General features: G+C 43.6%; 1 protein-coding gene across 8 annotated transcripts in view; it reads left to right on the top strand.

Moving 5' to 3' along the window:
* The first annotated feature begins 14,651 nt into the window (after positions 1-14,651).
* Positions 14,652-25,751, top strand: part of SGMS1 (sphingomyelin synthase 1) — a 305,701-nt gene continuing 294,601 nt past the window's right edge. For 6 of the 8 annotated variants that reach the window (XM_059054011.2, XM_067025107.1, XM_067025111.1 and 3 more), the window contains exon 1: positions 14,656-14,888. The gene's annotated coding sequence lies outside the window, so the exon portion shown is untranslated. Of the gene's footprint in view, positions 14,889-14,953; positions 14,974-25,751 lie in introns of those variants that run through there. The other 2 variants (XM_067025115.1, XM_067025106.1) reach the window with 2 other exon arrangements.

The raw sequence follows: 25,751 nt of genomic DNA on the forward strand, positions 1-25,751 counted from the left end.
TGCATGTGGGATCTAGTTCCCCAACCAGGGATCGAACCCGGGCCCCCTGCATTGGGATCGTGGAGTCTTAACCACTGCACCACCAGGGAAGTCCCCATGTGATTATTCATTAGAGCATTTTTATTTAAAAATAGATTTTTGTTGAATAACAATTTGATTATTGTTTATATTACACATATAATAGGTTATGATTAGAATAGGCTTCTTGATCTAACTTAATAGTACCTGAGAGGTAAATCCTAGTACTTGGGCAAACTGTACCAAGGTAAAGGAAAGTGGCATCATGAATTCATTTTAATTTAACAGTTTTCTTACCTAAACATGAATATCTGTCACCCAGTTGCCAAAAACAGAATTTTTTTCATGGCTGTAGGGTGTCTGCTACTTACTGTAGGTTACTTCAGGCTGCTCACCTGAGGGAAAGTGTTATTTCTCTTGTTAAAATCCACCCCTTGTTAACACTGAGAAGTTCCTGCTTGGTGGTTCCCCTACTGGAAAGTTTTTATATTCTCTCAAGTGAGCCACACCTTGTCTGCTCTTCTGTGCCTCTGGTCCTGAATATTCTTTCTGCAGTGGGGCAGGACCCTAATATTTTCACTGTTCCCCCATCTGCCTCAGGAGTTCTCTTTCAGTTAACACCCTTTCGATTTGTGGCACAATTTCATTCATAGCTGCCCTTTGGTTAAATAAAGGTTAAAATTCCTTTTTTAAAAAAAGGTTATGGTTGAAGTATGGTTGGTTTATAATGTATTAATTTCTGCTGTACAGCAAAGTGATTCAGTTATATATATATGTACATTTTTATAAAATATTCTTTTCCATTATGGTATATCATAGGATATTGAATATAGTTCCCTGTGCTATACAGTAGGACCTTGTTGTTTATCCATCTTACATATAATAGTCTTCATCTGCTAACCCCAAACTCCCAATCCTTCCCTTCCCCGGCCCCCTCCCCCAGCCCCCTCTCCCTTGGCAACCACGAATCTGTTCTCTATATCTGTGAGTCTCTTTCTGCTTCATAGATATGTTCATTTGTGTTGTACTTAGATTCCATATATGGGTGATATCATATGGTATTTGTCTTTCTCTTTCTGACTTACTTCACTTAGCATGATAATCTCTATGTCCATTCATGTTGCTACAAATGGCATTATTCCATTCTTTTTTATGGCTGAGTAATATTCCATTGTATATATGTACCACATCTTCTTTATCCATTCATCTGTCAATGGACACAAAATAATTATTCTTTATTTAAGGATTTTAGACTATCCTCATTCCTAAATAAATTCCCAGATGCTTCTCATACAGATGTTTGGCAAACCACACTTTGAAAAATATTGATTACTCAAAAGGTTGCTCATTGCTAAGGATAAGAACCTTTTTTGGTTACTGGCAACAGTTTGGGGCAAAGAACCTTTGTGCATAGTATATACTGTTTCATGAATAAATATCAGATATTTAAGGCCAATAGTTTTCCCCAAGATCATAAAATTTCCCCTCCCTTCCTCCCTCCCTCCCTTTCTTCCTTCCCTTTTTTTCCTTCCTTCCTTCCTTCCTTCCTTGCTTGCTTCCCTTTTTTTCATTAGATGTTTTATAAGAGCTTGCTACAATTTGTAACAGATCTAGAGGCTGGGGTTCAAAAGTGAATAAGACACAGTCTAACCTGACTACAAGGATCATGTCTTCAATTATGTCTAATGAGTAGAGGCTCAATGGATCTTTTGTTTTTTTGGCTGCACCACACAACATGCAGTATCTTAGTTCTCCAACCAGGGATTGAACCTGGGTCCCAGCAGTGAAAGCGCCAAGTTCTAACCACTGGATCACCAGGGAATTCCCCACAATGGATGTTTTTGAATGAGTGGATGATAAACAGCAAAGCAAGGAAATGAAGTGGTGAAAAATGGCCACCTCTAGGTTGAAAGATGTCAAGGCTCAGAAAGACCTCCTGATCTCCTCTTGTGCAAGTGCCTAGAGGCATCTTGACTATGTCCTATGACAGAGGCATTGACATCAGAGTATTAGGAACAGCTGTTTTCATAGGAGATGTTTTCAGAGGCATGAGCAAAGGGCCCCATCTGTGGGGGCCAGTACAATTTTTTTAAATAAGCAGAATTCAATGATGTGAATCATAGCTATTTAGTCTCAAAGTTAAAGCATTAGAAGGATGGTTATGTTCAAGAAAAGAAAACAATTGGATACTGGACAATTTTGTGACGTTCCTTTTATAAACATATTAGGCAAATAAAGTCTATACTGTGAATCCTTCCCACTGTATTTGACATCAGCTACAAAGTGGTGGATTAAGTGTCATTGAATCTGAACAGAATAAGAGCAGATTGATTGCTAAAATGTAGACCTTTCATAAAATCTTTGGTGCATAGAAATTTTGCCTATCACATTTTACTTTATAGTAAATAATGTATTAGGAACCTAAAGTCATCTGTAGATAATAAAACTTCTGTCCAGAGTAACTGTTGCCATTGTACAGTCTGTCAGTATTTTCTGTTTTTTTGTGTTATTAGCCAAAAGGAAATATATCCTTCTACCTAGTTTCAGTACTTATTATATAGCCACTATAGTCAAGACTCTATGCTATTGGCAGAGGAATAGACTTATAGATTGATGGAACAGAAGAGAAAACCCTGAGTTTGGCTCACACAAATATGCACAACTGATGTTTTCACATAGGTGTAAAAGAACTTCAATGGACTAAAGAATACCTCTTCAACAAATGGTGTTGAGGAATTTGTAGGCAAAAAAGTGAACCTTGACCCAAGACTCACACTTTACACAAAAATTAACTCAAAATGATTCACAGATTTAAATGTAAAACATAAAACTATAAAACTTTTAGTAAAACACATAGGAGAAAATCTTCATGATCTAGGACAAGGCAAAGAGTTATTATACTTGACACCAAAAGCATGATTCATAAAAGGAAAAAAATTGGAGTTCATCACAATTAGAAAGTTTTGCTCTGCAAGACTCTGTTAAGAGGACAAAAAACAAGTGGCAGAATGGGAAAAGATAGTTCCAAAACACATATTTAACAAAAAGGACTAGTATCTGGAATATAAAAATGAACTCTCAAAACCCAATATTAAGATCTAACAACCTAATTAGAAAATAGGCAAAAGACATAAAGAAACTGCACCGAAGAGGATATACGAAAGGCAGGTAAGCACACAAAAGATGTTTGTCTCATTAGCCATTAGGGAAATGCAAATTAAAATCACCCCAAGATATTACTACATATCTATCAGAATAGCTTAAATTTAAAAATAGTGACATTCATTCTATTACATACAACATTAACTGTCATCCTCCTGGGCAACAGATGCCCTGCCAGCCCTGTACTTTTTTGGATGTGGGGTGAGAAGATATAAATATGAATAAAAGATACTCCTTTGTTGTCAGAAAAAAAAAATAGTGACATTACATGCTGATGAGAATGAGGAGAAGCTGGCTCACACATTCTTTACTGTTGGGAATGTAAAATGATGCAACTCCTCTGGGAACAATTTGATAGTTTCTTTATGTATGACAGATTCTACATGTTAATATCATACCACCCAGCAATTACACTGTTGAGCTTTTATCTCAGAGAAACGAAGACTTACATTCACACAAAAACCTGTACATAAATGTTTAGCAGCTCTATTTATAATCTCCAAACACTGGAAACAACCTAGATGTCCTTCAATGTATGAATGGTTAAACAAATTGGTACATTCATGGAACACTGCTACTCAGCAAAAAAGGGAACAAACTCTTGATATATGCAACAACCTGTACGAATCTCTAGATTATGATGCTGTGAGAAAAAAGACAATCCTCAAAGGTTAAGTACTATGAGATTCCATTATATAACATTGTTGAAATGACAAGATTATAGAAACGGAGAATATATTAATGATCACCAGGAGTTAAGGAGTTGGAAGGATATGAGGGAATTGGTATGACTATAAAAGGGCAACAAGAGGGATCCTTATGGTGTTGAAACTATTCTGTATCTTGACTGTATCAATGACAATATCTTGGTTGTGGTATTGCATTATAGTTTTGCAAGATGTTACAATTGGGGAAAACTGGCTAAAGGGGACATGGGACCTCTCTGTATTATTTCTTAAAAAAAAATTAATTAATTAATTTTATTTTTGGCTGCGTTGAGGCTTCGTTGCTGCACACGGGCTTTCTCTAATTGCGGCGAGCAGGAGCTACTCTTCGTTGTGGTGCGCGGGCTTCTCATTGCGGTGGCTTCCCTTGTTGTGGAGCACGGGCTCTAGGAGCCGGGACTTCAGTAGTTGTGGCACAGGGCTCAGTAGTTGTGGCTCATGGGCTCTAGAGCTCAGGCTTAGTCGTTGTGGTGCACAGGCTTAGTTGCTCTGTGGCATGTGGGATCTTCTTGGACCAGGACTCAAACCTGTGTCCCCTGCATTGGCAGGTGGATTCTTAACCACTGCACCACCAGGGAACCCCTCTGTATTATTTCTTATAGCTTTGAGTGAATCTATAATTATTTCAAAATAAAGCTTAATCATAATAATAATACCCAAATCTTACTGTACCACCTCTTTTCAGTAACTTCACCATTGCTATAAGGTAAAATCAAAATGCTTCACTGGTGCTTGATTAGAACTTGTGTGATCTAGCACAGGGATTCCCAGCCCTGGCAGCCTGTTAGAATTATCCTATGGAGCTTATAAAAAATACTGATGAAAAAAAAAAAAAGTGGGAGGGCGACTTCCCTGGTGGTCCAGTGGTTAAGACTCCACCTTCCAATGCAGGGGGCTCCAGTTCCATCCCTGATTGGGGAATTAAGATCCCACATGCCTCCAGGTAACTAAGCCCTCGAGCCGCAACTACTGAGCCTGCGCTCCATAACTAGAGAGGCACGTGCCTCAACTACAGAGTCCATGTGCTCTGGAGCCCACATACCACAAGTAGAGAGAAGCCCATGCACCACAACGAAGAGCCTGAGTGCTGCAGTGAAAGATCCAGTGTGCTGCAACTAAGACCCGATGCAGCTAAAAATAAATAGATTAAAAAAATTCTTTTTTAATAGAAAAAGAAAATAAAAAATACTGATGCCTGGGTCCTCCTCCAGCTCAATTAGATCAGGATCTTCAGGGGTAAATAGACACTAATTAGTGTTTTGTTTGATTAAAGTCTCTCTTACCACCAGACCATAGGCTCCGTGAGGGCAGGAATCAGGCCTGTTTTTGCTGTCAGTTGTACCTCCATCTCCTAAATCAGTGTCTGCCATCTAGGAAGTGCTCAGTAAGCATATGTGAAGTAAAATGAAAGAATGAGTGAATAGAGGGAAAACATAAGTATCCTCCTCCCCTCCTTTACTGCCTCTCTAAACCCACAGAAAGAGAGAAGGAAGGGATAAGGTGCCTTCGCTGGTCTCATCCCCGTTTTTCCAGAGCATCATTACAAAACTGCAGTACAGATCACATCGTTGCTCCAAGAGAGATCTAGCCCATAAGTACAAAATCTGGTAATGATGACAAGTGCCTCCTTCTTCACACTCAATCAACAAATTTAACGAAAGTGAAACAGAAGCTGACAACGAGGCTGAAATGACACATAGTCTTACTCATGCAGAAATAATAGAAAACATTTTAAATGCAGCTAAAAAAAGTTAAAGGCACTGGCAAAGAAATGAACGAAGATTTTAGGGAAGGAGAAAAGCTGCAGGAAAGGAGGCTCCCAGCCTTGCGACCTAGTAAAGCACATTTACAAAACGTCTATCTTGTGCACTGCTCCTCAAGCCAGGGTGGTTCGCTTAATGTTCATGAGCAAGTGAAAGGATGCCAACAGACACCATATGTAGCAACTTCCCAGGTATTCCTCAGGCTTGTACTGATTTTCTCCTATTGCCCCCCACCCCAGCATATATATCAACATTTGTAGTGAAAGCACAACGATTGTTTTAAACAATTGCCTTGAGGCATTGAAAATTCTGGAATTTTATACAAATCTCGGTACACGCATCTGCAAACACCAGTGTGTGGGAACTATAACTTTATTTTCAATAACTCCATTTAATTTCCGTTTGTATACCACTGTCTTCACCACCACCACCACCACTGCTCAATCTCCCTAGCTGATGGGAAACTTACCTTTTTATTTTTGGAAGGGGGAATGTTTTTCAAGAGCTCCCTGGAATTGTCAGGGTCCAGAGTGGTAGAGCATTTTGGGGTTGTGAGTGTATTGGCCCTTGAGTTCCCCTTCCAGGCAGGTGGAAGGGAGCAAGTCCTTTGTGTCTGGCAGCTCCACTATCTGGACCCGTGCTTTAGGCTTGCGAATCTTTATTAGGCTGCTTATACTCCCAGCTGCTCAGATGTCTCAGTGGCCCTTCCTTCTCTGGTCTTGCTTTTTCCCTGACAGCTGTGCTGGAAGGCTGATATAGCACCCTTTTCTCTCTTCTCTTCTCCGTCTATCCCAACAAAATCTCTTTCTAGTTGGGGTGAAAAGAAGCCCCATCCATTTCCCTCTCCATTTCTGAGACGCTAAGACACCTTGTCTCAGTCTTCTGGGGCTCAGATTTCTGTAAACAAAAGTCAGGAAGGCTCAGAGTCTCTTTCTTTCCTCACCAGAGGCTGTGAGAACAGAACTGTCTGCTTAAGTGGGGCTTGGGTTGAGGGAAATGGAAAAGAAGGAAAAGGGGACATACAGTGAAAGAACATAATTATCCCAAAATGTTATCTTGGAGCAATAACTAACATTTTTTACATGCTTACACAGTGTTCCAGATGCTGTATTAAGTGGTTTATATGGATTATCAAGTAATCCTCATGACCCAGAAACAAGTTACTATTGCCCACGTCTTACAGGTGAGGAACTGTGTCTCCAGGTTTGGTCTCTTGACCAATGTCACACAGCTACTTAAGTGGCAGGGCCAGAGCTCAAACTCAGCATCTGATTCCAAAGCCCATTGCTTCTGGCCCTGCTCCAATTTCTGGCTTCTGGTTCATGACGTGCATCCCGGAAGGAATTTCTGCTTCAATCTTGCAGTTGCCCCTGAGCGCCGATCCAGCAGACATTAGCTAGAGTGCATGCCAATGGCTCCTCTGGGTTCCTTCATTTCTTCCAGTCAGGTTTTCCTGGAAATTTCTCCATTGTTCTTTCCCAGCTCCTAGGTCCCCACCATGTCCAGCCCTCCAAGGTTACTTGGTGAGTGTTTGAAATGGTTAGGCTCAGCAGTACCCTGGGAGGGGGCCACCATCTCACGTTGCAACAAGTAACGAAAGTGTGTCCATGTATCTCAGACTTCTATATTAAGAAGCCTGGTAAAGAACTATTCCATTTAATGGTAGAATATGCACCATGCACTGAGTGAGGCAGGGCAGCTCCCTAACAGGGAGGGTTTTTAGCTTATAGAGAAGCCTATTATATCCATCTTGAGATGTATAAAGGGCTTAAAATGATTAGCTTGCCACATAGGCAAGCATGTTAAAAAAATAAACTGCCCTGTTTAACCTTGTTTTAGCCCCAGGAATAATACAGCACTGTGTAACTAACCCTTTCAGTTTTCACAACTACCACTTTCAGTGTCATTGAGATAGCTTAGCCAGAAACACAGATGGGTCACCAAAGTACCTGTACTGAAAATAAGAAAAATGATTGGGGTGGTGAGGGGGTGGGGAGCACACAAAAAAGTGAGGGAATATAAAAAGAGAAAATAATTTAAATAGTTATTATAGAAAGACACATTGAAATTTTATGAATTTAATGAGTTTTGTTCTTTTAAATTTCCCTCTCCCATGAAGCCTCCTCTGGTTCAGATGTGATTATTGATTACTGATCCTCTGCCTTTTTTATCTACATGGTGTCTTTCAATCACATTCAAAACCCTGTGGAGAGATAATATCATCCCTCGTGTAGATATGAAAAAATGTGGCCCCAAGAGGTTAATGACTATTTAGGCAGGTCTTGGGGGCCAGGAAATTATTTTTCTCTCTTTCTCTTATATCATATTGACTCTAGTAGGCCCTTAAAGAGTAGACTTAGAGATTTGAGGAAGAGACCACATATTAAACATGTTATGCCTGTCCATTTTGCCTTTATGTAAAGTTGACCTGCACCAGGAGTAGAAAGCATTATATTTGCAACGTCAGGAGTTTCTCATCCCTTTGGCATTTGAGAATAAATTCTGTAGAGCAGTGGTGAACACTGAGAGCTTTAAAAAAACTTGATGCCTGAGCTGCACGCTATACCACTTAGAACAGAATCTCTGGGGGGAATGGGACCCAGATATCAGTATTTTAAAAACTCCCCAGGTATTTCTCCTCTGCACGCACAGTCAAGAACCAGGGCTCTAAAGCCATGGTTCTCAAATTTGAATGTGCAGCAGAATCACCTGGAAGCCTTGTTAAACAGCTGATGGCTGGGACCCACCCCTAGAACTTCTGTCAGTAGGTCCGGGTAGGGTCCAAGGTTGTGCATTTCTAATAAGTTCCCAGGTGATTAGGAAGATGTGCTCTGAGCTTCAGCTCCTCTTCTTCCTGCCTGTGAGGTTACAAAGGGTTTGTGTCTCAGTCTACTCCATGACTTCCCACACGCTGACTCACCAGACAAGAACACTAGAACATCATCATTTGCTGGGTAAACCCTGAGTGGCCTGTGAGCATCAGAAGTATTTTGAAATAAATCACACAATGAATCCCATTAGGCTTTGAGTGGATTCTAAGGAGTTACAGTTTTCAGTAGGAGAATAAATATTTTTCAAAGGAAATTTACCATACTCAAATTTAATTATGTCCCTCCTTCTACCAGCATTTCTTCTTCTTCTTTTTAAAAAGTCCTTGCAATAACTCCTCTTTATTATTTTTCATGAAGTCAAGTTACAAATTTTATGGAGCCAGAAGTCAAGGAACAAGTATACATTTTCAGGTCTATCAGGGTAGGGTTGCCAGATTTAGCAAAAAAACAAAACCCAAACAAAAAAATATCTAGGACATCCTGTTAAATTTGAATTTCAGGTAAATGATGAATAATTTTAAAATGTAAGTATGTTTCATGCAATTTTTGACAATCCTGATGATGGGGCAAATATTAGGATGAGAATGACATATGTGCCTGCTGTGGAGAAAAGCAACATATTCCATCCATTTCTGTTTATAGATACACAGAAATACTTGATCTTGAGCCTTGTCCATTGAGAACTGAACAATAATTGGCTAAATTAATGCAATATGGATACTTAAGGTATAAGTATAATATATAAAATTGCTGAGTGACTTCAAAGAAGGATATTTGATAACTCAAGATCCCAGGTTTTTTGGATTCTGTTACCCCACTTTTTTTTTTTTTAAGATTTAATTTAACTAAAAAAATTTTTTTTGGCTGCCTTGGGTCTTTGCTGCTGCGCACGGGCTTTCTCCAGTTGTGGTGAATTGGGCTACTCTTTGTTGCAGCGCACAGGCTTCTCATTGCAGTAGCTTCTCTTTGTTTTGGAGCACGGGCTCTGGGCGCATGGGCTCAGTAATTGTGGCTCACGGGCTCTAGAGCGCAGGCTCAGTAGTTGTGGCACACAGGCTTAGTTGCTCTGCCTCATGTGGGATCTTCCCGGACCAGGGCTTGAACACGTGTCCCCTGCACTGGCAGGCGGATTCTTAACCACTGTACCACCAGGGAAGCCCGATACGTGATGTTTTCATTCTGTTTACCTCTAATTAATTATAAGACACTTAATAGACATATATTCTGATTAAAGACCTAAATAATTTCCATGAAGCCCATGGAAAGCAAAGAGGGGGTGGGTTATATTAGTCTCATTTTAAGAGGTGATAATGAAGGCTTGCTTGGAGTTACACAATAACTATTTAAAAAGTTAGGAGTAAATTGCAACTCTTGACAATGGTGCTGTGTCTGTCAGTTAGTGCAGCATTCTGCTGATGGTATTGATTCATCACACCCTGGTTAGTACCCAGTCATAAATGTCTAATTTCAAAATCCTCTTTAGATGAACACAGCAGATTGTGAAGAGTTGTTGCTAATTAGAGAAGGACAACATAACAAGGACATTTCCATTCCTAGTGGTGTACCCTTTTTAAACAAAAATGCAGCAACAGAAAAGTAAAAAGGAGAAGAGTATACAGTTCAAGAAATATTTACTATGGGCTACTTGATGCTAAGTCTGTGCTAGGTGCTATGGAAGATGAAAAATAAATATATATATATTGTCAATGTCATTTAATATGTAAGTTGGAACTCAAGACTTACTTGCAGGAAACATACAGAGAAGTGTCAAAGACATAATGTAACATAAATAAGTGCCAAAATGTGTGTATAGGAAGTTTCTGTGTCCTGGAAGGCAGAGAAGCTTTTATGAAAAAGTTGGACTTGGGGTTTTGAAATATTAATAGGATTGGTTCTAGTGGACGTAGGAGTCTGGGGAAATAGGATTCAACTAGACAATGGGGATAATGAACATGGGTAGGGTCAGTCTTGCTACTCCCTGGAAGAGAAATAAACTTGGGAACTCTCAAGTGGTCATTTCCTGCTTTGTAAAGGGAAGGTGTTACCCTAAAACTGGGTTTGTCTCTTGGTGGGCGTGGAGCCAAAAGACAACCAAGCCAAAGAGCGGGAGAAGGGGGGATTTATTACTTGCAGCAAGTAAGGAGAACACCAAGGATCTTTCCCAAAGCAGTGTCACCATAACAGCAAATTGGGGAAGTTTTAAGCTAAGGGTACATGCATATTCATGAAGGGTCTTGGGTGGTCCACAGAGTCCAAGCTTTAGCTGATTGACGTCATGAAGGTCAGAAAAAGTCAACATCACTATCCCTTAAGTGCCAGTTGATCTGATGGTTGAGTGCTTCAGGCTAATTTTTACCACTGAAAGAGAACTGGGAATCTTTACAAGTGATATATTATCTTTGCCCTTGTTACTTCTCTTGCCTGATGGCACTGGTTTGTTTCTGCCTTCTTTTGTTACCTTAAGACAATTAATTACTGAGACCTTTTCAAGGGTGAGCATTGTGGCCAGGCTAGATCACAAAATGGCTTAGGACAAAAATGGCTTCTCTTACGTCAAGAAAGCCATGCCTGGTTTTCCTTCTCCGGGGAATCCCTACCTTATCTGTTTAAAAAGGCGGAAAAAGCCATAGCGTGAGGGAGAGAGTAAACAGAAGTGCAGAGGAAACAGAGGGAGACCTCCTGGGTTCCTGCCAATACTCCAGTTCCTTGTTCGGATCTCTGCCTTAGCCTCAGCGGCATCCCTGATTTACCCCAGTGTCTTCAAATAAATTCATCTTTTTGTTGACCAGGGGGAGAACCTAGGCAGTTATTGAAGCCAGGAAACCTCACCACGGCCCTAGGAACAGGCACAGAGGGTTGAGTGTTACCAGATCTAAGCCCCAGGGCAAATACTTGGAATCAGCCACTGTCTGCAAGCTGGTGCTTCTGATCAAACTTGGTTTGGAAACTGGATTGTGGATTGGCCAGAAGAGTTTAAAGGGCTAAGAGGGCTCATAAGGTCTTGTTCCTGCTACTCAGGTTTTGTGGTTCTAGATTCTTCCACTGAGACAAATTGCCATGGACACACAGAAGCCTCCTTGCTTCTTGAATACTATTTGACTATTGTTTGGTGAGTGATAGATGCTGCTTACAGGTCAACTATCAACTGGATAAAACCACTACATTTTTGATCAGGTAGGTTAGCTTCTAATGGTAGAAAGAATCATTCATCTGGAACTAAACCACCTACTTCAGAATAGCTGTTCTGGCAAGTGAACCGCTTGCCCTTGTATTTGCTCTTAATATTATTTTTAACATATTTTAGTGACAGATTGTGACTTGGAGGTGATTCATTTTTATTTCATAGTTGTCTTGACAACAATGTAATTTATGATATTCTGTGTACTTGAGAATTCTAAAATTTTACAACCAAGCAGTATGATGCTTATTAAAATTTTGATCAGAAAAATACACTGGTAAAATTCTTTAGGGTTGGGTGGATGGAGAAGGACAATTACTTATTTTTCTTAAAAAAATATTTTTTTGGGGGTTACAAACAGTAGTGACTTAAGGACCATGACTAAATTGAATATCAAGGAGAGTCAACTATAGTGTTTCTTAAAATCACTTCACCCAGAATTTATTTTTATTGTCTTTCAATATCTTCTTAGATTTTTTTTTACTGAGTTTATTATAGCTTTCTCTCTGAATTATTTTATGAAATTGGAACAAATTGGAGTTTTATATTTCGCTTTTTTCCATGTGTCATATTATATACAATTGTAAAATTACTCATGGAAAGCAATTTAGAAAGCCTTTTATTATGAAACATTTCAAACATACACAGAATTAGGAAAAAAAAAAACATTACAGCGATCACCCTAGAAAACCACTTACAATCAAAAACCCCTAATATTTTACAAAATTCAGTTCAGCTTTACATTTGAGGTGTGGGGCATTTTAAAGTAGACTCCTTGACGCAAGTCTACGCCAGCTTCTTACTCGAACCTCATTTTCTGGAAGTCCAAAGTCTGGCCATTCTGCATAAACAGCACTTCAGAGAAACCAGCCAGCAGTTTTCTGGCGCTGCCTTAGTTTGAAAAACTTTACATCACGAGAAAGCAAGACTCTTGCACTTCTTACGTGTAAACTGACGAAAATTCTCAGTAGGGCTACAATGCCTCAAAGAGCTTTGCCCTCTGTACACTCAAAATATGTAGTTGAACTGAATTTCAGTTGTTATTTTTAAAGCCGTTAAGTGACAAAGGCACCTTCTTAATCTCCCTGAGAAGAGCAGTATAGTGACATAGGGGTGAAGCAGCCAGAAAAGCCAAAGTGGAGGGTGCGATAAAGAGCCCGCACTGGGGCACACAGTCTTCACTCTCCTTTGGGGTAAAATTTCGATGCCTCGTTTATAAAGTGAGCCGGCCCAAGGCTTAGTTGAAATAAGTAAAATGGTCACCAGAGTCAGTGGAGGGTTTGAGGTTGCAGGATCCCCCCTCTCCCCCCCAGTAGTGTTTCCGATTCTGCAGAGCATTTTGCATTTCTAACAAATTCTCGGGTGATGGTGACCCATCTGGCCCTAAGGCCACAGGAACCCCAAGTATATCGTGGCAGGAACTCAATAAATGCTATTAACATCACCTCCAAGCTGTCCACCAGCAGGGGCCAAGGGATATTACATCTCAGGGAAGAGCGACGGCCTCTGTCCAGATGTTCCTGCCAATACGCCACGTCTCTGCACGGAATAGATTAGAACAGGGAGGAAGTTGGAGCAGCGGTCAGTGCCTTACGGAAGGGGACCCCTTTCTCCAACTTCCGCCTCTGGGGAAAAGCAGAGGCCATCCGCCCCCGGAGTCCTGCCCTCTCGATTTCTCAGCCGCTGTTTTTAGCCGCGCGGGAGCCTGTCCTCTCAGAAACGTAGGGCCAGTGCCGCGATTCCCGCTCTCCCGGGCGGGGCGCAGGCAGGTGCGGAGCATATGGAGTCTGGCGGGTGGGCGTGGCGGGGAGCAGACCTCTGCTCCCATTCCGCCAGCTCTCCGGTCCGTTCCAATCGCCCACGGACCGATGGCCGAGCGGAAGATGGCTGCCCGGAGCGCCACGGACAATCACGTGCCACGGCGATGCCGCCGCACGCCCCCTCCCCCGCTCGCCGAGTCCCGGACCCAGCGGGACGAGCAGTCCCGGGTTGTCTCTCCGCCACCGGGGTACAGAACGGTACGGACACGAAGGGAGGGCCCCGAAGCGGAAAGCCAGTTCTCCCCACGGTCCGCCCCTAACCCGGGCGCTGGGGTCGCGCTCATGGAGCCGAGAAAAACCTTCCTTCGGGCAACCTGCACCAGGTCGGGCCACTGGGCATGCGCAGTGCTCCGGCCCGGGCACGCCCGCTCTCCAGGTTTTTCCCGCAACTCCGCTGGGCCGGCAGGAGGTGGGGCCGGCAGGAGGTGGGGCCGGGAAGGGTCGGGGTGGGGCGGGCCTGTAGCGGCCTGATCCTCTCCCTATCCGACTCGAGCTATTCGGGCCTTACTCGCCCTGACTCATTGTTTTTCGAGTGAGAGTCTGTGAATAGAGATTTGAAAATGGGATGTAGAGTCTGCGGTCCGCCCCTTCTACATTGTTTTATTAAAAATTTTTTTAATTTTAAAAAATGATCAATTTCGAGTTAATTCCAAGTGCTGCACTCCTAGGCTCGGTGGGGAAGAGACTCGGGTAGCTCGCAAACTCGTGCCCGCAAGCCGGGTCTCCAGAAGGCCGTTTGCGTTCTCTGATCGGACCAGCTCTACCTCTTCAACTCTCCGGTTCTGCCCCAAATGGTATACTGCCCCCGACCGTAAAACTCGGCTCCTGTCCAGCCTGACTAAACGGCCCCGTAAAAATGTGCAAGCTGGACCTTTCTCATCGTTGGGGAACACGTCCGCTTCCCGAGCTTCCAATTACTTGAAAGTAAAATAACAGGGCAGCAAGCCTCGCCAGCCCCTAGGTGCGCAGTCTGGCTCGGGTCCCGCTGGGTCCTGGGATGAGCTCCCCGCAGACCCCGCCCTCCCGCCCCGCCCTCCTGGCCGCAGCGAACACCCGGAGGAGCAGATTTGCGTCGCGCGGGTAGCTGGGCCGGCTTGTGCAGCGCACTGGGCATGCTCGGCAGCCCGGGAGGCTCGCTGTGGCAAGTCGGAAGCGTTCTTACCAGCTAGGCAGCGGCCGGGGCAGCGGCGGCGGCGGCGGCGGCGGCGGCGGGGGCCAGGACGGGAGCGGGAAGGGCCGGCCAGGGAAGGCTGCTCTCCGCTTGCGACCGGCGAGCCGGCCTGACAGCGCGATCCGGGTGCGGAGCCCCAACTCTGCCCTGCCCCGGATTTCATTCCGCGGCGGGGGGCTCGGCGAGCGGAATTCCGGCGGCTGCCGCGACTCCGGTGCAAGTGAGTCGTGGGGCGGCGGGAGAGAGCCGGTCGCCGGGGGCCGATCGGACACCCCCCTCCCGGGCCTGGCCTGACGCTGGGAAAGGTGTGCGGGCAGCCCCGGGGCGAGGGGGCGTGAGCGCAGCCCCCGCCTTACCTCGCGCGTACCTGGCGGGCACTCCCTCCCCCGCCACCGCGCCAGGGGAGGGGTGGGCGCTGGGGGGGGGGGGGGTTCCCGCAGCCGGGCTCGGGGCTCCGAGCGGGCAGGCAGCCCGTGGGGCTCCTGGACCAAGTTGAGGCAGGGAGAAAGGCGGAGGTGTCAGTGGGCACCTTTTCAGAGGTCTTGCGTGCGGGCTGGAAGGCTGCCTACTGTCGGTTTGGGGCGAGCAGACGATGGAGGGGCCGAAGAACCGCGAGGCGAGGAGCCTTCGGGCAGTGGCGCGGCGGGGGTCCGACCCCAAATCACGGCCCTACCCCCACCGCCCGGGTGGCGGCGTGACAGTTGGTACCTCTGGGTCCGATCGCAGCCGACCAGGCGCCCTGGGTTTCTGGTACCCTCCCCGCCCCGCCTCGATGTCCACGGACAACATAACAGGTGGGAGCCCTTTCCCTGCGGGGCGAGACCCCCCTCCGCAGGCCACTTAACAGCCTCCAGGTTGGGGGTGGCTCTGACACCCCGTGGGGCTGCCCCTACGGGTGAGCGTGTTTACAGGTAAGGCCTGGAGAAGCCATCAGCGCAGCCTGGACCTGAACATTTTCTCCAGGACGCGGCGCTTCACGTGAGTGAGGGGTCTCCGCGGTTCCGAGGCGACGTGTCAAGGGCAGAGCAGCGACAACAGCGGCTGTTTCTCCCACCTTCTTAACCCAGACTCGGGCTTTCTGCTTCTTCTGGTGGACTGGGTAGGGTGTCCTGGTCCAGCCAACGGATTCAGACTGGCGCGTTCTGGTTAAAGCTTGTTTCCGTCTTGGGAGTGTCAAGTAAAAATCCGGATGAGGGTTGCCAGGGCCAGAGGGAGTGAAGAGAACCCATGCAGGTGCTTCTCAGATGTTTCTTTTCACCTTCAGACAGTACCGACTTCAGCAGTACACACTTACGAAACCAAGAGTGAAGGCTGCTTTCTGAAAGGGAAGTTTGTTTTCTGTGTTATGGGGCCTGCTTACTATTCTAGCTCCCTTGACATTTACCTTGCTGGACCTTTAGAGCTGTTTGGACAGGTTATTTTGCTTGCGGACTTGGGGGTGTTTGAGGTTGGCTGCCTGGGTGTGGAAGTGGCACGTGCCCATCATGGTGTGCTGTGAACTCTCCACGCTTCCTGGCACTGGGGGTTGAACATTCGGGGGGGACCGAGTGGGCAGAAAGAGAGGAGTGAGACTTGTGACGTAGCGACGCGATGGGAGTTGCCTAGGGCTGCCCAGACATAACGAGGTTGGTTGGCTGTTTTGGCTTGTGCGGAAGGGGAGAGGGCTAGGTGTTTCATTGGTTCGGGGAGGAAGGTGTTCACTGGAGAAGCCTGGCGGGGGATGGGTCTCCGTCTGGTCAGTGCTCCAAGGGAAGCCCAGGGATGTTTGGTGATTCAGCAGGTGGCAGCCTTCCAGCCATGAAGCCATACCTTGGCCAAGCAAGTCAGCAAGCCAGTGAGCAAGCGGCAGCAGCTTCAGGGGAATCTCCAGGAGACTCTTCTGCTTAGAGCAGCTCACTTTCCTTATCTTGCTTTCTGTTTATGGCAGGAGGCCCTGGTTTTTTTGGTTCCTTCCCTGTCTCTCTTAAACTATCTAGCATGTTTTTGAATCTCTCCAGTTCTGTGACCCGTTGCATAGCAGGAGGTGGCAGCTGCCACCATGCACAGTTTAAGTAATTAATTAATGTGCAGAAAATGATAGCAATTTGTAAAGCAGAGAAAGTCTTTTCCTTCTATTTCTGCTTCAGAGAAATTTATACTTTTAGTAAAATAGTAAGATGTATTTCTGCAGCTTTTCATTGCTGGTAGTGAGCTATTTCAAACATCAGAAAGCATTAAAAATTAATTCAAGGGATGGATAAATGACATTAAAGGGACACAGTTATTAAAGCAATGTCTTATTCATTGGAGGATCTCTAACATCTTGAGCAGTGTATAACTTGTAGATACTCATTCAGCTGAAATTTAAAGAATTTTTCGTATTAGAAGCTTGTCAGTAAGTTTTGACGTTTAAAGAACTTTGTATGTTTTCATACGTCAAAATTGCCTATGTTGACCTTAGTTAGCTTGAAGCCTCAACCCTTTTACTTTTTTCCTGGTTAAGTCCCTTAATTTTCAAATTGTGACAGATCCTACATGTCAACTGAAAAAAACATAAGCTTGTTTTGCTAACATATCTCATGAAAACCTAGAAGACTCCTACATATAACCATTATACATTTTCTTAAATTAAAAAGTGCTCTGGCTGCATATCAAATATGCTTTTTTTTTTTTTTACAAAACTTCATTTTATACAAAACATTTCAGGAAAACTGTAGAATTCCTAAGGCTTTATCATCCAATGAAAAGTGCTGCCATAGAAGAGACAAAACAGGGTTTTAGGAATAAAAATTCTGGCTTGTTTGCACAGGGGGAGAACCTGGCCCGTCTTTGAGGGAGGCCTGAGTGTTTGTCCAGCTCATTCTGCATTTTACCTTTGCTATTCTGTGCCTTCCTCCCGTTGTTAAGCTCTTCTTCCCCTAAAGACATACTTTCCTGGCATGGGCTCGCTTACTTATAGCTGCTGCCAGAAGCTTGCTTTCTTAAAGCTGCTGCATTTTTCTTGTATAAATTTTACTAGTGCTGACCTTTCTTTTTTCATCGTCCCATACACTTTCCCACCACTTCATATGATAAACTGTTCGATGGTCCTAAAAAGCTGTGGCCAGTGTGACCTTGTAGGGGGCATGACAGATTGTAGTTGGCTCTCTCGTTGCCTTTTCTGTATGGTAGCTGTAGCCACAGCAGTCTCTTCTGGAAGAACTGGTAAGGCATACCCGGTCTTAAAGATTTTGGACTTTTTTGTTAAGGCTTTTGGTCAGGAACATGAATGGTTATTTATCGTCTCCTTCCACATTCCAAGAATTTTGGCTGTAAAGTGTGTCACTTTAATAAGCTAGCTACCCAGTCACCAGAAGAGCATAATTAGATGTGGCAGTTAGGAAGCAGCGTTGGATGCGGGGAGGAGAGGGTGAAGAAAAGGGAAGAGAAGGGTGGGTGGGGCCAGGAAGGTGGCTTGGTTTGTGACCGTGACATCTGGTTTCAGTAAAACAGAATCGAATGGCTGATCAACAGGTGTGGCTCGGTCTGTGCTGGAGTGCCTTGCTTCCCTCCCTAGTCCTCTTTCCTTCCACAGATAAACACACCACACACACACACGCACACACACACACACACACACACACAAACACACACACACACACACACACACATATATAGCCACACACAAATCTGCAGACCCACACGTGCACACACACTCTGACAAGAGACACAGACAGACGTAGACACATATACCCTTTGCCAAAAGCGAAGCATCCCAGCTTCTTTTTATTTATTTATTTATTTTTTAAAAACAATTCAATGTCTCTCCTATTTCTTCCAGACTCTTTTTTTTTAAAAAAATTACATGTTCTTTAAGTTATTTATTTATTTTTGGCTGTTTTTTGGGGTCTTCGTTTCTGTGCGAGGGCTTTCTCCAGTTGCAGCGAGTGGGGGCCACTCTTCATCGCAGTGCGTGGGCCTCTCACTGTCATGGCCTCTCCCGTTGCGGAGCACAGGCTCCAGATGCGCAGGCTCAGTAGTTGTGGCTCACGGGCTTAGTTGCTCCGTGGCATGTGGGATCTTCCCAGACCAGGGCTCGAACCCGCGTCCCCTACATTGGCAGGCAGATTCTTAACCACTGCGCCACCAGGGAAGCCCCCCAGCTTCTTTTTAAATACTAATATGTCACACAGGGAAAGTCCGGGGCTCAGTAGCAGGTTGAATTCTGGGGACCTGAAATCACCCCAAGCTTGTATTTCAGGAAGATTCCCCTTCCCTCTCTCATGGCAAGGTGATCTGCCCCGTTAGCCTGCAAAGCTTCTGGGGGCTTTCACTGGAGCAACCATTGTGTTTAAATATAGGTGAGGTAGTTTTCACCTTTGAGACTTCCTGGTGCTGACTGAGGGTTAACATGCTTCAATTTTTGGCATAAGATCTCCCTGTGCAAGGCCCCTTTCTCGTTTTGTTTTTTCCTTCTTTCCCACTCTCATTCCCCTCTCTGTCAGAGGAGCTTCCTCTCTTGTGTTGGATGTTCTTGGGTATGTCTCTATCCTTGTTAAAGATGTTATGTTCTTGTGTGCATGTTTTCAGTTCAGGTAAGTAGTTCTGTGCTGCTATGTTTTCATTCGGTTGCTTTTCCATTCAATATTAAAACTTTTTGTTAGGGAAATTTTCAGACATTCATAAAAGTCAAAAGAATTTCATTCAACATTTTATTTGAGAGATCTATGTTAATATAGGTTTATCCAGTGCATTGCTATGACTGCTGCTTTTTACGGCTGGCCTGCTGCATACCCACTAGTTTTACTTACCCATTTCTCTGTTTGTTTTTTTTTTTTGTGCTACGCGGGCCTCTCACTGTTGTGGCCTCTCCTGTTGCAGAGCACAGGCTCCGGACGCGCAGGCTCAGCGGCCATGGCTCACGGGCCCAGCCGCTCCGTGGCATGTGGGATCTTCCCGGACCGGGGCACGAACCCGTGTCCCCTGCATTGGCAGACGGACTCTCAACCACTGCGCCACCAGGGAAGCCCTACCCATTTTTCTAATGATGCACACTTAGGTCACCTCCACTCCTGCTACCATGAGCAAAGCTGTGATGAAGGAATATCCTGCAGCATCTCTTAATGATGCCTGTGAGAATATCTCTAGGGTAGTGGTTCTTACAGTGGTCCATACCGAGCAGCATCAGCCTCACCTGGGAACTGTTAGACTTGTAGGTGGTCGGGACCTAACCTAGACCTCCTGAATCAGAAACCCTGGTGCAGACCCCATCAATTTGTGTTTTAGAACATCCAGCCTGGAGACTCTGGTGCATAGGAAAGTTTGAGGAGCACTGCTCTAAAGGGTATCTACCCAAGAGTGGGAGGGCTGGGTAAAAGAGAACAAACACACCCGTTTTTACTAAGTACTGCTAAATTAGTCTCCAGTGTTGCTGGACTGGTTGACACTCTCACAGCAATCCATAAAGTGCTCCTAATTCACCACATCCTCCTTAGTGGTTGATACTAACCATCTTTCTAATTTTACCAGTATTTGATGGCTTCTTATTGTTTTAATGTGAACTTATGTAATTTCTTAATGAATTTGAGCATCTTTTAATATATTTGTTAGCTATTACAATTTCTTTGACTGGCTTTAGTCTGTTTTTCTAATGTATTGATTTGCAGATGTCTTAAATATCCTAGATATTAATCTCATTCTGCTATCTATTAACTTTATCGGTGGTAACTGTCAGAAATTTTAAATTTTGATATAGCCCAATGCCATTAATTTTTGCCTTTTGTAGATTAGGAATCTTAAGGTATTCTTCCTTACCCCAAGATTACAAATATATTCTATATTTTCTTCTGTCAACTTCCTGCTTTTACCTTTCACAGTGAGGGCTGTAATCTGTTTGAAGTTCGTCTTAATACATGGTATACAGAAGGAATCCGTTGTTATTTTTTCCTTTCCATTTTGTGAGCCAGTTTTCCCCAAATCATTAACCAGTGTTTTTTTTGTTTTGTTTTGTTTTTGCGCTACGCGGGCCTCTCACTGCTGTGGCCTCTCCCGTTGCGGAGCACAGGCTCCGGATGCGCAGGCTCAGCGGCCATGGCTCACGGGCCCAGCTGCTCCGCGGCATGTGGGATCTTCCCGGACCAGGGCACGAACCCCCATCCCCTGCATCGGCAGGCGGACTCCCAACCACTGCGCCACCAGGGAAGCCCAACCAGTGTATTTTTTTCCTAGTATTTTAGGGATGAATGTGGAGCCACCTCTATCATACATCAGGTTGCCACATGCACATGAGTGTATTTTTTTCTACTTTATTGAGTTATAATTTATGTATGGTAAACTTCACCTGTACATTTAAAGTGTACAATCTAATGAATTTTGACAGATGTGCATACTTGTGAAACCACACAGTCAAGATCCAGAGCATTTTCCTCACCCTAAAACTTCCCATTTGCCTTCCATCCCTCCCTTTGTCCCGAGGCCCAGGCAGCCACTGGTCTGCTTTCTGCCACAAATTGGTTAGTTTGCATTTTCAGATTTTGAGATTCCTCACAGGGTTTAAGTTCTCTATTCTGTCCCAGTCATCTGTCTATTTCTGTGCCAAATTATTTTTATTATTATAGCTCTGCAGTGTGTCTTATATGGCAAGGTGAGCCCCTTCTTTGCTCTTCTTTTTCAGAACTTAGTTATTTGTGGATCTCTTTTCTTCCATATACATTTTGGAATGCTTGTCAAATTCTCAACAAAGTCTTAGAAATGTGATTGGCACTGCATTGAATGTATAGTCTAGCATGGGGGAGAATTGACACTTCTTCTTTCTTGATGTTGTAATTCTATCCATGAACATGGTTCCCCTATCTTTTTTTAATGACATAATAGAGTTTAAAATTTTCTCTGTCACAACATTTTTTTACAAAAGTGGTGTGTTGTTTCGAGCAGAATTTGAGCTTGGGCTTTTTAGTCTGAACCTTAGAGGAAGGCAGAGTGTAGGGCCTTGGGGGAAAGATGTTGTTTCAACCTCTGTTCTCCATTCACTGACCTTGAGTGACGCTGGGCAAGTTCTCACCTTTGGTGGCCCCAGGTTCCTCCTTCCTCAAGCTAGATCCCAGCAGCCTCCTCTACAAGGCTGCTGAGCTGCTGAGGCCTTTAAATGAGATAATGTAGGAGAGGCAGGGAGTACAAATCTTGAAACATTTGCTGCTCAGTAAATGTTGGTGTAACACCTTTCCTAATGCTGTCTTTCAATAGCAAAAACTTCATACTTTTATTCTACTTCTTAGGGATTGATAAACAAAGAAGTGTCAGAAAAGCAAAGTGAATAAGCCAAAACCAATTAACTGTATAACACTCTCCAATTCTATACATGTAAGTCCATGCTTCTACCTAATTTTGTGGGGTTTCACAGAAAGTATGGATACTTCCAAAGAATGTTACAGTCCAGTAGGGAGGAAAAGACCAATATATAAGAAACAGAGAACTCCATGTGACAGATGGGTTATAATTAAGGTTAAGTGGTGGTACCAGGGGAGTTATGAGTAGGGAAGAGGTTTTTTTTTTCTTTTAATTGAAGTATAGTTAATCTATCATGTTGTCTTAGTTTCAAGTGTACAACACAATGATTCAGTTATACATACATATGTGTATATATATATATATTTTCAGATTGTTTTCCATTATGTTATTACAATATACTGAATATAGCTTCCTGTGTTATACAGAAGATCATTGTTGTTTACCTACTTTATATATAGTAGTGTTTATATGTTAATCCCAAACTCCTAATTTATCTCCCCCTCTCCTGTCCCCTACTGCTATCCCCTCTGGTAACCATTAAGTTTGTTTTCTATGTCTGTGAGTCTATTTCTGTTTTGTAAATAAGTTCATTTGTATCATTTTTTAAGATTCCACTTATAAATGATGTTATATGATAATTGTCTTTGTCTGACTTCACCTAGTATGATAATCTCTAGGTGCATCCATGTTGCTACAAATGGCATTTCATTCTTTTTTTATGGCTAATATTCCATTGTGTATATATATATATATATATATATAAATAAATATATATATATATACACACACGCACACATATCCCATCTTCTTTACCCATTCATCTGTCATTGGACATTTAGGCTGCTTCCATGTCTTAGTTATTGTGAATAGTGCTGCAGTGAACATTGGGGTTCATGTATCCTTTTGAATTAGAGTTTTTACCAATATGCCCAGGAGTGGGGGTGCTGGACCATATGGTAACTCTATATTTAGTTTTTTTTTTTTTTTAATAAATTTATTTATTTTTGGCTGTGTTGGGTCTTTGTTGCTGCATGCCAGCTTTCCCTAGCTGCGGCAAGCGGGGGCTACTCTTCGTTGCAGTGTGCAGGCTTCTCATTGCGGTGGCTTCTCTTGTTGCAGAGCACAGGCTCTAGGCGCATGGGCTTCGGTAGTTGCAGCACGCGGGCTCAGTAGTTATGGCTTACAGGCTGTAGAGCACAGGCTCAGTAGTTGTGGTACACAGGCTTAGTTACTCCGCGGCATGTCGAATCTTCCCAGACCAGGGCTCGAACCCGTGTCCCCTGCATTGGCAGGCAGATTCTTAACCACTGCACCACAGGGAAGCCCTATATTTAGTGTTTTAAGGAACCTCCATACTGTTCTCCATAGTGGTTGTACCAATTTATATTCCCACCAACAGTGTAGGAGGGTTCACTTTTCTCCCCACCCTCTCCAGCATTTATTATTTGTGGACTTTTTAATGATAGCTGTTCTGACTTGGTGTGAGGTCATACCTCATTGTAGTTTTGACTTGCATTTCTCTAATAATTAGTGATATTGAGCATCTTTTCATGTGCTTGTATGTCTGTAGGTCTTCTTTGGAGAAATGTCTCTTTAGGTCTTCTGCCCATTTTTTTGATAGGGTTGTTTGTTTTTTGATATTAAGCTGTATGAGCTGTTTGTCTATTTTGGAAATTAATTCCTTGTTGGTAGCATCCTTTGCAAATATTTTTCTCCTAGTCCATAGGTGGTCTTCTCATTTTGTTTATGGTTTCCTTTGCTGTGCAAAAGCTTTTAAGTTTAATTAGGCCCCATTTATTTATTTTTGTTTTATTTCCGTTATTCTAGGAGACAGATCCAAAAATATATTACTGTGATATATGTCAAAGAGTGTTTTGCCTATGTTCTCCTCTAGGAGTTTTAGTCTCTGGTCTCACATTTAGGTCTTAAATCCATTTTGAGTTTATTTTTGTATATGGTGTTAGAGTATGTTCTAATTTCATTCTGTCACATGTAGCTGTCCCGTCTGTGAGACTTTGACTTGACTTGAGTAGAATTAGATTAGCGGGGAGTGAAGGGGCCTGAGAAACCAAGTATAATTAGCATTTCTGTCCAGGGCTTTGGGAGCCTAGTATTGAACTCCATGACAGTGGATTGTGTGCCTAAATTTAAGTGTCTTAAAAATCATTGCTTTGGAAACAGTGACAACAAGTGGCTAGTAGATACCTAGGTAACTAATAGCTCTCTGTCATATAATATAGAGGTTAAGAGCACTGTTCCTGAGTTCAGGTCTTGGCCTTACCATTTAGGAGCTGTAGGACCTTAGAGAAGTTATGTAAACCTTATGTGCCTCAGTTTCCCTAATCCTCATTGGTGGGTCTCATAACAGCAGGTACCTCAGAGGTTGAGGACTGTAAGTTAACTTTTGTCACGTGCTTAGTTCATGGCACAAGTTAATCACAATAATAAATGTTAGCTGTTCTTATGACTACTTTTGTTAATATTCATTGCGTTCCTCCCATTATCTCCCATGAGGTATTTGAGGCCTTATGCCCCAGAGTTGTTGGATGTCCAGAAAGACTGTCGGAGGCACAGTACTGGAGAGAGAATTCTTTTTCTGCAGGTTGCCGGGCATGTGGTGGGCGCTCAGTTGTGGACTGAGCAAGTAAATGCTTGACAGGCAATGAAGCCAGGTGCTGTCTCTTGGTCCTGAATGTCCTCAGTCAGGTGGCTAGTGTTGACCTTAAAAGTTATGGTTATTTTACTGGCAAAAGTGGGTTTATTTGGGAATAGCAGAGAATTGCACTTCAGGACAAGTAAGCCATGGCAAAGGTCATAGGCAAGCCAAACAAACAAAGGAGAGTAATGTTATTTTATAGAGAAAAAGGAGGAAGTTGGAAAGGGTTGTTTTGAAGGAAAGTCCATTGGAAAAAGGTGAGGGTTGAGGGTGATGATGGTTTCTCATTGGCTAAGTTGCTGGGGTAGTCGATTTCTTGTGGGAGATGCAGTGTACATCTTTTCCTGTGGGGCCTGTAATTGGTGATTCTTTCCCATTGATGATTCTTCTGTTAAGGTGTGTAATTGACAATTCTTCCTGAAATTAATATCCAGTGGTATTGCATGAGTGCTCCCCCTTCAGGCCTTCTGACTCCATTTTAGTGAGGTTTCCCTTTATTAATTTTCACCTCAGCATGCAGGAAGCAGGTTTTATCTTGCTGTATTCCTAGTTCTGATTAGACCTTTTGGCAAAGGTGTAGTAATCATAGGGATTCACACTTGTTGAGGATGAACCACATGCCAGACACTGTCTAAGCCTTTTCCCTTTCGGACAGTCCTGTAGGAGGCATGTGTTATTATTATCCCTTTTTAGAGATGAGGAGAGTGGGGCACGAGTAATTTGCCCAACAAAGTAGGAGGGCCCTGAAAGAGTTTAGTGTTTGGGGCCTTTGCCAGTTGACAAAAATTACCAGAGTCAGTGCTGTTGGTGGGGCGCCATTGTAGTTACCTACAATTGTGAAGCACACATTAGCCCAGCAGGGCATTCCCATGACCTTGGAGGTTTCTCAGCCTACGTTGATAGTTCTCAAATTTCAACAGATATTAGAATCACCTGGAGTCTTGTTAAAACACCCTGTGCTGGGCCCATCCCCACCAGAGTTTTTGAGGCAAGTAGCTTGCGGTAGGACCTAGTAGTTTACATGTCCCAGGACAAGATGATGCTGATTCTGCTGGCCAGGGACCCCTCTTTGGGAACCACTACCATAAGCAAATACTCATGTCATTGAAGAGCCGGCGGTTCCTACTTCTAGTTACAGGCCGGTGAGATGATTTCAGATTGAGAAATTTTAAATACTGTCCA

This window comes from Kogia breviceps, chromosome 2 (assembly GCF_026419965.1).
Source record: "Kogia breviceps isolate mKogBre1 chromosome 2, mKogBre1 haplotype 1, whole genome shotgun sequence".
Lineage (NCBI taxonomy): Eukaryota > Metazoa > Chordata > Mammalia > Artiodactyla > Physeteridae > Kogia > Kogia breviceps.